Here is an 11,558-nt window from a genome sequence, read left to right as displayed (position 1 = left end):
CCCCCCCCCCTAATCTACAGCCCCTCTGCCACAACCATAAGATGTACAGCTGACCGATATAGTGAAAACTTTGTCCGTGTGGTTCATAGTCACCAGTGTGTGTCCAAGGGTTTCTTTGGCTACACTAGTACATTTTCATTTATAATTAGCGTTTTCACACAAAAACAATCACAGAAGTTTAAGCTCCAATGTGGAACTAATTTCCATCTGTATGAAAACATCTGACAACACATATCACATGACCATTTGCATATACTGGGTGTGAACGGAGAGATACTTCCTCTGCAGTTTAAAATCATGGCGGTAGTTGTTGAAAATACTTTGGAGAGAGAACAACAACAATGGCAGAAAGTAAGACCAGGGATTTTTTTGCTTGACCATAAACAAGATAGTACTGTTACCGAAAGGTTTGTAAGCCTACCTAACCGATACCGTTGACTGACATGCGTCATCATTCTCTCCAGGTCTCTCCAGGTCTCCGTTTCTGCCCGTCTAGACTACTAACCACAGAGTTTCCAAACCAAAACCGGGGCAGCACTGTTTCCAAATGTCTCCGTTTTAGGGGCTCGGAAACGGCGTAAAAGTGTGGCACTGAGCCGTAAAACATAATATAAGATCTTCATTTTTTTTTTTTTATCAAAACGTAGTGCTGTAGATGTAGCCTTTGGTTCCTTTGTGCACCGCCAGAGTCAGTGCTGGTTTAGCTGATCTGGTAACTGTGTGGTAGAGCAGATCAAGGCCTTAAGATGAATTAACTGTCTACCTCCACACCAAAGCCCGCTGTACCTCCCAGAGTAATGGCGTCTTTAACCTTGGGCCTGTGCACACACACACACACACACACACACACACACACACACACACACACACACGGTCTCCTCCCCTGCCACACAGTTCATAATTAGAGCTACTTTTAGTTTTGGCCCACTCCATACCTTAGCACACACCCTGAAATAATACCCTGCTGTTCAGGTTTTCGGCTCATATCGCACATAGGCTCATATAGTATATATAGGGTTGGTAAATCTATGTAAAGCACTAATAAAGGTTGTTGATCCCTCTTGCTCTTTTTCACTCTGTTGCTTCTCATGTCTTTCTCTCTTCCTGTTCTACTTGGCTAAGTGCAGCTTTTGAATTGTGGGGCCTCTTGGCAGGCAGAGGCTGAGAGATGTGGCTCATGTTAAAAGTGTATAAACACTTCATTGGAAATTACGCTGTCGTAGTGTGCCAGGTGCGTTTTAGACAGAAAAAGGTGTGTGCGCGCGTGTGCACATGTGTGTGTACATGTGCATGTCTTGCCCGTTCAGAGGAATTCAGCACTGTGTCCACGCAGCTTTTAACTGTGAGCATGTTTATGCGCACGCACGAGCGTCTGTGTGTGAGTTTTTTATGGCAGGCGATGAAGTGCTTGGCTGGGGTAACATGAGGCGGGGGGGTCGTCTCTCTCTGAATCCAGAGCAAAACACTGATTGTGACATTCTCCTCCAATTAAAAGACTCAAATTGAAACCAGACGTTGAATGAAACCTGGTCGCCATGAGAACAATGTTTTTACAAATTCTTCTATTTTGCTCCCCTTGGCACATGCAGAAACACAAGACCAATATACAACACACACACACACACGAATGGCAGAAACAAAGAGAAGAAATAAGGACAAGTAAGTTTATGACTCGAAATGAGACACAAACCCGCTAACTTCCTCATTTTCTGGGGATCTTAATTAAAGAGCATCTTCAGGAAATGGTGTTCCTTAGATTACTTCATACTTCCGCAGTGCAGCATCCTCGGGGGGCACAAATGTATACTTTGATTTTTAAAGTCTAAATAAGTTCCTGAAACTGCTGGGCACTGTAGTTTTTTGCAAAATTTAATAACTACTAAAAAGTGTTTTTGTTGGGATCATTTTCAGCGGCAGATTTGGTGCAGAAATTAGTATTTACGACAACAGGATAGTGGATATGACACTGGCGCTCACTGAAGTGTCTAATGGCTTTTTTTTAACAACAATGGAGCTATATAGAATAGCTATATCGGGCTTTAGCTGCACAGGAAATACTAGGATCAATTCGTTGTTTGGTTTGGTCTTTTTCAAGGAATTGTTGACCATCAAAAGAAGAAGAAATTTCCCAGACTACCCTTTAAAAAAAAAAAGTCTCTCACCACAGTGCTTGGTCTTGCAGCATCACAACAGAGGAAGGACAGTAGAGCAGGTGGGACAGACCCCTTCAAATGTCAAATAATATAACATGTTTTATAAAGAGTTTTGCTTTTTCCAGAAGCTTTCCTGTGCCTCTATGTGCATGTGTGTACATAATGTACCTTTTTCATCACTGCATGTCTCTACAGGGCTGTACAGTATATGTCTGCATTGTTGTCCAAGGGTATGGCGTTGATTAAAGGCTTGAACAGTATTTATCCAAGGACATGATTGCGCTTATTGCAGCCTGGGAAATCAGCTCTTAAACGCTCCACAGTCTACACCACATGTGGAAAGAGCCACGGTCGTAGGCAAACGCGCCGATTAGAGAAAAAAAAACCCTGTGTGATTGGATAAGGAACCCACTACTCTCCCAAAACCGGGAGTGTGATTGGGTGTTGCCAGACAGTCTGTGGTGTGCATGGGTGGTGTGTGTGATGTGTGCAGGTTGTAAACAGCTCCAAGCTGTTACTGTTAATCTCTTGTTCAGTTGTGGTAAAAACAAATGACACCAATGCTGGTAACAGAGCGCAAATAAGTGTTCCTCCTGACTGCTTTATGGATTTCTTTCCTGTCACCCTTTGGTGCAGAATCAAGCCCCCTCTCTCTTCTCCTTTCTTATTTCTTCTTCCCTTTTCTCAGCATTGCAAATGTTCCCAATTCTTCACCATAGGACATCTAGCTAGCTCCAAATGACGGCTCATAGTTTTCCTGTACTTATGTCAGTGTGTGGGTGTGCAGTAGTGAGAATGTGAAATCCCAGTCTCCAGATGGCGATGATAGTGATTTACTGGCAGCAGCGACAGAAGAGGGGAGGAAGGTCACAAAATAAAGTTTTTTAGAGCAAGACGTGGATTTTAACTGGAAATTGCAGCGGTTTCATGTCCTGCTCCCCTCTCTCTCTCTCTCCCTCCCTCTCTCTCTCTGTCTCTCTCTCTCTGCCTCAGAAACACATTGGGTTTGTTATTCATCCTGTCAGAGGGGTGTGCGCGGGGCTAAAAAGAGGGGGAGCAGTGGGAGGGTCGGACCTCCCCAACGCTGCTGTTTTGGTTGGCACGGCAACACGGGCCAGTCAAGGGACATGAAAGGGATCACACATAACTCTGGCCACCAACTCGCCGTTTGCCTACTCCTCAAACTTTTTTTTTCTTAGTTTTTTTTTCTTTATTTATTTTTTTCTTTTCTATTCCATTTCTTTTTCCCTCTTTCTCTCATTTTACAACCCTCTGGTTCCTTCTTCTTCAGTCTCTCTGAGGCCCTGCAGCACCAGACTGGTTTCGCAGGGGGAAGTGGAGCATAAGTTGGTCTAATGATCGCGCCTGATTAAATATATTTCCCCTGTTGCACTGTGTTTATGAAATTAGTCCCAATTATTTTTAATTGGTGGGCTTTCTTTACTTCCTCCTCTGTTACACATACACACATGCCTCGCATAGATGTATGAGGTGAAAACCGTACATCCGCGGGGTGAACCAAGCAGCCGGTGGCGTTGTTAACTCTAGCTCACTTCATCAGATAAGCTCAGGCTTTAATTAACAGAGGATCATCAGCTCCTCACAGGCGGCCCAGGCAGGCCTGGTGAACAGGCAGGGCCACACACAGTTGCACACCCCCCCCCAAGTCTGCTCCCCAGTTAGCACTTACACACGGCAGTTGGGTCTCAATACGACATACATACACACCAACTTTCTTGAGCCAAGTTTTGTGTTATCTGTACTCTTTTTGAGTTATCTGCGTGTATCGCTGTATAGATTGGGCGTACACATCCACACCACTTGCCGTGTTATCGTGAGAAGACCTTGTTATCGCGAGAAGAACTTGTTATCGTGAGAAGAATGTGTTATCACGAGAAGAGAGCTATGGTTGAGTTTAGAAAATGAAAAACGGGGTTGGCTTAAGTAAAGAAGACAGCAACGGTTGAGAAAAACGTCACACGCGGCAAGCTGTCCCCGGTCTTCTGGGTGAAAGTCTGTGTTTTACCCATCCTCCCCCCTAAATCGGTCAGAATTTCCGGCAGCACTGGAGAAATCCATCCACTGGAACGTCATGGATGTAGACTAGACAGAAGGTAACAGCCATTCAGGATAACACACGCCTACGTCTCTGAGGCAGTTTAGCAACATGACGATGTAGATGAACTGCCAATCACGTGTTCCACATGTGGAAAACTATCTCCAACAGGGGACAAATGAGATTGAGCAAGTGTCACTAGGACGGTTTTGCCTTGTCACCCTTTTAATGTTGACGATCCTATCACTGGCGCTCTGAGAGTGATGTATACTTTAACTAAAGTGTGCGTAGTTATAGTTGAGGTGCAAGATAAGGCTTGGAATATGCCGTCTATTAATCGGGATTATTACCATCTGCGTGTTAAGTGCTGGCTCTGAACGTGTCTGTGGGAGTGTGTCTCGGTCTTTCTCATATTTCCCTCTCCTTGTTTCTCTCGTCTCTGTTTGTTCATGAAGCAGATTCATAAAACCCGAGGGTAAGCTCAAGTAGAAACCATTTCTACTTGCGTGGACGCACCTCTGTATCAATTTTTGACTTCCCAGGCAAATGTGTTTAATTGCGTCTTTCCAACGCCTAGAATGCAATGGCACTGCTTCTAAAATTGGTTTTGCATTCTTTTTAGAGTAGACAGTTGGACTCTTTAGCAGGTGAAAATGAAAGCTTGAAAATAGACATGGTAGTAACTTTTTGTTGTCTATTTTATTCCAGTGGGTTTCCTACATCTTCATACATTTTCAAATTAGCTTTAATGAAAACGCAGGACTATGCAAATAAATCTTCCCTTTTCCCTCATCAATCTTTGACAAACGCTTTTTAAATGGATGGATTGATACATGCTCGAAGGAAGAAGTATTCACATCCTTTACTTAAGTGAAAGTACTAATACCACACTGTGAAAAGTCACAAGTTAAAGTAGTGTGTTGAAAATTTTACTTAAGTAAAAGTATGTATGTATCATCAGGAAAATGTACTACAAGTATTTCAAGTAAAAGTACTCTTAAAAGTACTCAATGCAGAAAAGAACTGGAAACAATCCAAACTCTCGTCAAACAACTAAGTGTTTAATGGTCACATCGCTTCAGCTGTACTTAAAATAAAACATTGTAATTTATTAACTACATGTGTTTTATGTGCAAAAATCTCAATTTGTAAAGTAACTAAAGCTCTCAGATGAATGTAGTTGAATATAAAGTACAATATTTTTCTCTCTGAAACGTAGAGGAGTAGAAGTAGAAAGTGGCATGAAAAGAAAAGACTCATGGAAAGTACAAATACTGTACTTGAGTAAGTGTACTTAGTTTAACTCCACCACTGGATACATGAATGGATAGTTGCACAAAGCAACAACCACATACTTCTTCTATTGCTCTATGCTAGATGCTTGGGAAGTACCTGATCAAAACACATTACATTTTACAACTCAATAAAAGCTTGTGTAAGTTTATCCCGTTCGGCCAGAGTACAATGTCAAGTCAAAATGAAACTGAAGAACTGAAACACACCAGAAACAGAAGTGACGACCTCACTTGGATAAAACTTCAACCCTAGTATAACATTCGAGGACTCCTTTTGACTTCGCAATGAAAGGGAAAGAGATTTATTTGCATGTTTAATACAGTAAATACTAGATAGTACTGTACTGTATGCAGTAACAAACAAAGTAGTATTATCACTCTGAAGCAAACCATCATCTGTCAAACCATTACAGTCAGTAGTAGCCCCGGTTTGTCGGCTAGATTTCACAGAGCTGGCCCAGAGTGTAGTTTACACCTCTGTTTTTTTTATGGAGTGTGTTAGCGCTCAGCGGAGAATTCTGCTACTTATTCATGACAGGAAATGCACATCATAAAAGGCTCGTAAGCACTTATATCTCTGCTGGGAATCGGCCTTGTAGTATGAAAAAGAGGACACTATCCCACTTGCGAATAGACACACACTCACTCGCTCAACAAAGCCATGGCAGAAATACACACCAGACAGATACATGCTGGCTCCAGAGGGACTCTAACCGAGACCGCGGCCCCTGGCCCCTGGCCCCTGCACACGCGTCAGCCTCTGACCCTCTGACGGAGGGTCAGAGGAGGAGTCCAGCCAACGCGGTCTACCCACTCGCCTCTCGTGTCTTCTGCGCGGACTCCTTGGCTCCTCTTGGAAGACATCACTCTTGATCAACATAGATCCGTTTCTGCTTCCCAGTCTGTGAGATAAAGAATTTAAAGAAGTGTGTTTGTGCATGTATATGAGTCTCTGGGCTTTTTCTTTGGTCAAATGGCCAAATAGAAACAACTGTCTTGGCTCAAAAGCAACATTCATTAAGAAATGTATGGGTGTGGTTGCCGCCTGTTGCTGTGTGTGCGCCTGTGCAAGTCTGTTTCTTACAGTATATAATATAATGTATACTTTATGCTTTATATCTGCGTTTTATCTGTTGGTGCGGAAGAACTTGTTTACGTTTGGGGATTCCAGTCTGCAGTGAAAGATGACCTGTCCTAATGTACCCGCTTTCCTCCCCAAACTGTCCCCTCTCTCCCACTCTCTCTCTCTCTCTCTCTCCACCCCCTCCCTCCCCTCAGCCAGTTCAACTTTCTCCATTTTTTCTTCTCCCTAACCTACTTTCATCTAACGCTCCTCTATGGACATCTAGATGTAAATGTGTCTTCTTTGGCTGTCAATAAAATCTTGTGATGTGTTCATGATTTTTGAGGCCTTGACTAAAAACCCAACGGGAGGTTCAAGCCGATACGCGTTGATGTATTTTTAATATCTTTTCCTAAATTAAAGGCCTTTATCACTTTTTGTAACCAACCTTGAGTGCCTGGACATGGTTTTTTATGACTTTTGTAGTCATAATTCTTCCTTCCTTCCTTTCTCCGTGTACTTTATTACTTTATTCCCTTCCATGTGCACTGTTATAAGGATACCAGCAGCATTTCGGACACTTTTTATTCTTTTACATAACATGTGATGTGTTCATGACTTTTGAGGCCTAGAGCTCAGCTCTGCTTTTGGCTTTTGACTACGTCCTTTAAACAACAGGAACAGAATGATGCTTTTCTGTGTTAGCATCCTGTACGAGCAGTGGGACCAATCCAGCTCTCCTGAAATTGTTCATTCAGTTTCGAGGTTCTTTGGCCCCGTTCTCTTGGGTGGAGAATTCCTCCACGGCCTCGACACCAGATGGAAGCTCTCCTGGCGCTATGAGCTGGCCGGGTCATTTCCTGTCAGGAGGCCTGGTGTTAATCAAGGCCTGAGCCAGCGGGAACGCCCCCCTACTCCCCTACCCCTTATCCCTCTTTCTCCCTTTTTTTTTATTATTTATAACAACCCCTTCTCCCCTTACACCCCCTCATCTAGCAGAAAGGCAGAGAATACACATTTTTTCCCCCTTTAGTATCTGTTCTTTTGTCTTCCATACCATACTCTCTGCTTTGTTTAGTACATGTCATACGCAATCGTAAATCACGAAGCGGTAATGGTCTGTGCTATCAAAGTGTCCCTGCGGAGGACTGCAGGTCCAGCCAATAGATAGAAGGAGATAGCAAGGAATGAGGAGAAAGTAGTCTTTCTTTACTTTGTGGTCTGGCGTGTCTGGTCACTTTCTGTTGCGTCTGTTGGTATCTCATGTAGTGTGATGGACACAGTGGGGGATAGGCTTATCTCCTGGCTGCTCCCTCTCAGCTGACCCCCAGACTGGCCAGACACAGGCTTATAAACTTGGGGGGGGGGCAGTCAGAGGGAATGTTTTGGACTGAGTTCTTCTGCTATGTCTCTCTTAATCACTTAATGGTCTACGTGCTTCATCTCCAGTGTCCAATGGTGAAACGTTGTGGTTTTTCTATTGGGTCATTAACATGCTGGAAGGTTCTGGACTCATGCATATGTAGCTCATGTATCCCAGTTTTGACGCTTGAAAGCATACTTTGGTTAGAGAACATTCAGTTACGCTAAGAATGTAAAACACTCACACATATGACACTTAGATCTCCATACTTGGGACTCCTTTGGCATGGAAACGGAATATTCCATTGGCTTTGGGTTCTACGCTGTTGCTGTGTTTTTAGATTTGTGATTTAATTCAGATGAGAGCAAGCAGTTCAATGTATTGCTGTTTTCTCCTGTTTAACAAATAAGCTGAACATCCTGAATGCCTCTGTGTTTCATTTTCTCTCGACACTGAGCAGCCGTACAAGGACTCTTCCTGCACAGGATGCAGCTCTAACATTTATAACGTGCAAAAAAAAGTTCTTTCAATCTGGAAATAGCTGATGACAAATGAAATAGTTTTCTCAGAACACACACACACACACCTACACACCTATTAATACATGCACACTTACTTAAATTTTGTATCAGTGACATGTCAAACAGTGTCCAGTGTGTATACCGATCCATATTTATACGTGCAGATATACAAGAATACTAAATTACCTAGTACATAAAACGTAGGAACAGTGTAGTTGTTCTTATCCCTCATGTTGTCTTGGGGTTATATTGACCCATTTTCCAGTATCAGTGTTCTTTTTAATTCCCCAAAATAACATGATTGATTCTACACAATGCTCTTTGGCAAGCACAAATCTCTCATTTCATTCATTTTGCGGCGTCTTATTCAATTTTATAATTTCCTATGAATGAGGTTTATTGAATTAAATTCCACAAAAAAGCTAAAGTTAATAAGTTAGGGTTACGTAGTGTGGAAAACGTCCAAAAAGTGACGGAAATTGAAAAAAAGCGTCAAAAGTTTTGAAAAAAGTTTTAAAAAACATAGATAAAAACCTTCGACAAAAGTGTTGATTTTCAAGGGTTAAGGGTTAAGAGGCAGATACACAGCTCAGTCTTAGTCAACTAGTGTGATTGGAGACCTTTTTAATAGAAAATAGTCTATTTTTAACGGGAGTCTTGCTGTGAGTGTCTCCATTAGATATTTTTCATCCTTTCTTTCTGTTGTGCTACTGTTGGAGGGTGGGGCATCAGCAAGGCGACTGTGATCCTCTTCTTGGTTTTTAGGAGTAGAATCTCTAATAAATACATTGTATAATTGTATTCTTGTCTTTCAAATCATTATGACAACACTCAGCATGAAATCATTTGGGTTCACAGGTAAGCATATTCCTTAATATTTGTTAAATGTCTTCTTTCTTCCAACACTTTTGAATAAATTTGTTGTGTAGCAACACTCAAGTGCTACAGGCTAATATTGGAGGGGTGCTGAGGTTCGATACCCAGCCCTAAATGAAAGGTGTTGCTGTTAGTCTGTGCTGAGTTGATTTAGTCCAATACAGCCCAGACTGTTGGGGGAGATAACGCTTAAATCCTACTATCAATAAAACCTATTTCTCCATCACACTTTCTGTCTGCCTCTCCATCATACCATCTTATCTTCTGTCTGCTTCTTCCTCTCACTATATCTCATTCACAGACACTCGACTGTTCTTTGAGGCCGACAGCTGCTTGCCGTCTGCACTCGGTCTGGGAGCTCAGCACTATCACATCCGACTCAGCCCAGGTAAACTTCTCTCTCTGATGGCCAGAGATGGGGGGGGGGGGGGGGGGGGGGGGGGGGGGGGGGGGGGGGGGTGTAATTTTCCCGCTGTTGTCTCGCAGATGCTGAGACACATTTCGGAGAGGAGAGGGCCGTCAAGCTGCCGTTATCACCGCCATCCACACCGCGTGGGTGGATAAATTGCGATGACTTGCTGCAGTGAGGCTAGTCGAAACCCAGCCCCCCCCCCCCCTTCTCTCCCAGAAAATAAACACATTAGAACACACATACACACACACCTCCCTTATAACTGTAGCCTCTCACCCTAAGGCCAGGCGCCCATATTGTATGCTCCCCTAATATCCTTCTCAATTGCCCCTCAGCCCCAGAAAACACAGACTCACGTCTCCACATTAAAAACCCTAACTATTTTTGGCCATGCTTTCATTTGCCTCTTCCGTACTGTAGCAATCGCCAATCCAAAGAAAATCCACTGCAGAGAATGTGTTATTTCCAGGAAGGGATGTATGGTTTTAATTTACTCCTTTTCCTTCTCCACGCCTCTCTTCCTAACACATTGCTGCTGGTGTGTGTGTGTGTCTGTGTCTGTCTGTGTGTGTGTGTGTGTGTGTTTGTGTGTGTGTGTGTGTGTGTTCCTCAGTTTCTCAGCAACATTTCTCCAGAGTTTCACAGTTGTACACAACCTCTCTATTTTAATGACACACTCCATATTTATCACCCGGGTGTTCACACAGGGACATTAGTGCTGTGATGTCTGATTGAGTGTTAAACACACTACGTCTTAAGATTGGAACACAACACAACCTGTTGAATTATGGACAGAGTTTAAATAATCATATCATCAGAATATCTAAGTGCTCGTGGAGTGTTATTGCTTTCCGAAGTGCTAGACACACTAATGTGCATTTTATCGCATGACTGTGGCAGGTCTAGCCCTCGCCCGTCCGCCTGTGTAGACGCATGGACTGACACACACGGCACTTACATCTGTCTCTCAGGTGGAAGCAGCAACCCTCTGGTAGGCCTCCTCGCATCACAGCACCAGGCAAGAGGCTGAGCGCACGCACACACACACACACACACACACACACACACACACACACACACACGGGCAGCTGGTTGACACTTTCCCTTGAACTTGATCTTAAATCATTCTAAATCTAGCAAGCTTTTGTAGTCCAAATGTTGTTGTAGTCCAAATGTTTTCAGTGGTGATAGCACTGTGCTGCGGGGTTCCTGACCCATCCGTGACAGCCCCTCTGTGGATGTGTGGGAGCGGATTAGCCCGTTGTGTATTTTTGAATGACCGGATTAGGAAGTTTGTGTGTTTCTGTAGGCCTGCTGTGTGTTATTCGTGTTGTGCTAGCCCAATTTTTGTAAGCAATGCATCTCTTCGGCGGAGATTATCGTTGGTTGTTATGATGATTGTTATGAACTAAAGTGTGTGTGTGTGTGTGTGGGGGGTAGCAGGCCGGTTTTGAGATGTTCTCAAAACCCCATGGGCGGCGTCTATGTATCAAGGTCAGAAATAATACGGTGGTACGTCTGCTAGTGGTCACTGTAGTGCTGGCTTCATCCACCCTATAATCCAGTTTGATGTGGACCTTAACCCCACCAGGATGTGGTGTTGGTGTAGAATGCCTGCCTGGATGGGTAAGTATACGTATGATCCCGTTTGGTCGCGGGTATCATTTAGTGTGCGCTCGTGTGATGTTGTCCAGCTCGGGGGACTGCAACAGGAAGTATAGAGCTGCAATTAGGAGGATCTGACATTTGCAAAGATGAGCTTCCTGTGATAGGAGGCTTCCTCTGTGTCTCTGGGACTCTCCCACCTTATCTCACCCCC

The 11,558-nt window shown here is 43.6% G+C and overlaps 1 protein-coding gene across 1 annotated transcript in view; it reads left to right on the top strand.

Annotated features, from left to right (window-relative positions):
- scfd2 (sec1 family domain containing 2) overlaps nucleotides 1-11,558 on the top strand; it is a 95,706-nt gene that overhangs the window by 44,183 nt on the left and 39,965 nt on the right. The window lies entirely within an intron of this gene.

This window comes from Etheostoma cragini, chromosome 9 (genome assembly GCF_013103735.1).
Source record: "Etheostoma cragini isolate CJK2018 chromosome 9, CSU_Ecrag_1.0, whole genome shotgun sequence".
Taxonomy (NCBI): domain Eukaryota; kingdom Metazoa; phylum Chordata; class Actinopteri; order Perciformes; family Percidae; genus Etheostoma; species Etheostoma cragini.
Note: the sequence above shows the minus strand (reverse complement) of the source record. Positions and strands in the feature narration are given on the sequence as shown.